This window comes from Apium graveolens, chromosome 7 (assembly GCF_009905375.1).
Source record: "Apium graveolens cultivar Ventura chromosome 7, ASM990537v1, whole genome shotgun sequence".
In the NCBI taxonomy this organism is placed as follows: Eukaryota; Viridiplantae; Streptophyta; class Magnoliopsida; order Apiales; family Apiaceae; genus Apium; species Apium graveolens.
In genome coordinates, this window is record NC_133653.1 from 99625384 (window position 1) to 99628983 (window position 3600).

Genomic DNA, 3600 nt, shown 5'->3' on the forward strand with positions numbered 1-3600 from the left:
CTCCCAGTTCAACCTATGGATGTCTACAAAGAAACTGACCCTTCAGAAACACAAGGTATACATATTGATTTATTTTTAACAGCATTTACTTTAAATACTGATTCTGAATTATCAGCATGTACTATAAATCCCGATGACAAGAATATGATTAGACATTTACAAAGAAATACCTCTAGTCATATGATCATTAACAACTCCTCTCAGCCACCTCTTATTTCTGTAGGAAAAACTTACCTGAGCCTTTCATGTGAGAATGAGAGAAAATATTTCGAGAAAAACAGAATTAAAGAGAGGCAAGATCCTTACATGGCAAAAGGAGAGGTAGATGTGTATCAGGATTTAGTTAATTCTTGTGAGGAAACTCTGACTATTCAAAGTCATGAGATGTGATGTGAGTAGTGAGACTAATTTAAAATAATATAAAAGATTTAAGTGTTTTTATTAAAAAATTTGCAGGTGCACATAGTATTAAAGATACAGCTACTGAACAACAATCTGTAGACCCTCGGATAAACTCTAATGTGCCAAATGCTAATATACTCCCTACAGGTCTAAGTACTGATACTTTTATACAGTCTACTCACATCTGTATATCATCCACTACAACAATCCATGTTCTTGATAAAGGATAGTCCACTCATTATATGGTTCCACTATCTATTATTTTCCCAGTCACTGCTGTTGATGTAGATGCAGGACAGTCCATTCAAGATGAATCCATCATTGCAGAATCACCACAGCACTCCACTGGTACTGAGGTTTTGAAGATAAATGATGAAGCTCCACCTCACATGGCCAATATTCCTGGAGATCTGGAGTTAAATGCTAAGGATATGACAGTTTCTGAAGTAGCTGATTCTCACACAGCTCCAATTCCTAATGATACTGATGCTGGAGATGAAGTAGCTCAGTTTATTGCTGATGAGGAATCTGTACATGGGAGTGAATCTCATGATGGAGAAAATGTTCATTTAGCTTTAGATCCTGAAGAGGATCTTGATGAGCTCTTCTATCCTGAAGACATGCCTAAATATGAAAAGCAAAGGAGATTAGATGAGCTTGATACTAAGAACCAATAGGAAGTTTTCTGATGCAGAATAAAATTCTAACATGAAGGATGCTTCTTATCCTATCTCTGTTGCTAATGCTTCTCACCAACTAGAGAGAGCAGAGCAGAGTATTGCAAATCCTGATATTCTGACACATCTCAAGGCTTCTATACTATTGGTCAAATAAGTTATGCACACTCATTCTTAGGCTAATACTCAAATTGATAAACTCATGGAATCCTTTCTTGAAACCAAGCTAACCACAACCACGGAAATCCAGAGGCAATTAGCACCCATCATTGCTAGACATGACAAAATGGAAGCTAACCAGGTTAAGTTAGAAGCTACTCAACCTAAAATATCTAGTCAATTGGATGAGGTACAACAGTTTATGGATCATATTATTTCCCCTCCTACTTGGTGATGATGCCAAAAAAAGGGAGAAAGTGTTGAAATCTAAATGCAAGAAGCTCCGGTTGAAAGATGCTGATGACAAGGATGGTCATGATGGTGATGGTAAAAAGAAGGAGCTTGTTTTAAAGAAATAAGGTGGAGATCTTATTGGTTCTGGTGGTACATCTAAAACCACTAGTCAATATAGACCAGGTGGAGAAAGAAGGAGATCTGGAAGGCAAGTCTCAAAGACTGTGCAAAGTCAAGAACCGACCATAGCTAAATCTTAAACTATGAAAGTCACAAATACTGATGAAGACCAAGGCATTCTGGAGATAAAAGCTGGTGGTGAAGCAAGTCAGTATTTACAGACACTGAAAGTAAAAGGGAAGAAAACAACTCTATTCTACAAGGACCCAAAGATTCAAGCTTTTGATTTTGAGGTAAGTAGAAGAATATTTGAAAGAGAAAATCCCGGAGTTGACATTGAACAGCTTAGGATTTTGGAAGAATAATATAAATCTTTGAAGTTAGCAAATACTGATGTTGTCCTACCTTATGAAGATATTCCTGGTAGCAGACCTACAAAAGGTGTAGTAATCAAGGAAGTCAGTCAAACTGATGTTGAAGGGATTTTAAGGTCTCAAGCAATTTTAAATACTGACATAAGTTATAAGGGGAAGGAAAATATTGGTGAGAAGTCAAAGTCAAAGCCTAAAGCTAAATTCAAGAAGAAATCAGCATCTAAAAGTTCAAAATCACAAACTCTGATAAATTCAATATATTCAGTAGTAATAGTTTATGATGATGCTGGTAATCAAATGATTCAATAAGATGTAGCCAATCAGTTCTACAAAAGAAGAAAGATGATTCCTGAAGATGATTGGGCTGAGAAATTGAAGATGGTAACAACCTCTAACAATGCTCAAGTTGTAGAAGAAACAAATGCTGAAGCTCAACCAGTCACAACCTCTGATACTACTCAAGTTATTGATATTTCAAGAAAAATGCAAGCTGATATCACAAATCCTGATTCACAAGACTTAAACTCTGATATGCCAGAATTAACCTTTGAAGAAAAGAAGAAGCTATTATGGGGAAGGAAGACACCTGCACTAGTAATAGATTCTTCAGAGACTATAAAGAAGATCTATAGTGGAAATTCTTAGTCTAGAAGATACGGTAAAAGAAGTGGCTTGGGTCTTCCAAATGCTGATACTTATGTTGCTAATGCTTTGATTCTAAGGAAACCTGAAAATATGGCAGAGATTGGTGATAACACAAAGCTTGAATATTTGAAGAAAATTAAATCAGTCCAGATCGTAAATGATCTAGTTGGTGAAAAGCTGATCTATTTTATAGAATCTGGAAGAAGGTTGAGGCTCACTCAAGAGTATTTAAAAAATAAACCATGGCAGAAGTTGGAATTTATTACTACTTTACACAAGCTAACCAACTCCACTACTGCTAGATGGTCTGAATTTTTGAAGAACTTTATACACATGAAGGAGAGAGGAATGACATACAAGTCCAATTATATTCCAAAGTACATTCATGAATATGGACATACTGGTGATATGCCTACTAGAGGAGCCAAAGTGATTAAGTCTCTAGGATTTAAAGTTCTTATTTTTAATCCTGATGGAAAGAAGATTGGATTTCCGGAACTAGATGATTTGGAACTTGGAGAATCAAATTTACATGACCTCAAAGCTGCTGTTTATCAGAATGATGAATCTATAGAGGAGCTCAAGGATATCAAGAGGAGAATGGAAATGTATGTAAATGTTATTGAAGGACAACTACTCAGGAAACTCTTTGATGAAGCTACGTATTGTACAGAAGTTCAAGTTTGAAGATAGAGTTTAGAAGCACTGACTGTAAGATGTTTATTTGTTTGAATTTCTGCATTTAGATAGTTTTGACATCATCAATTTAGAACTTGTTCATATTTTATAATGCACAAGTTAGGGGAGATTTTTAGAAGAAATTGATGATATCAGGTTATAAACTATCATAGTTTATTATCAGCATTTGTTATCAGAGTTTAGCATAAGGTGACATCATCAACATGTGTCATCAGCATTTACTGATCAGTAAATGACATCAGTATTTAGTCATTATAGCAAAAAATTAGGAGATATCAAAGATGGAAAAA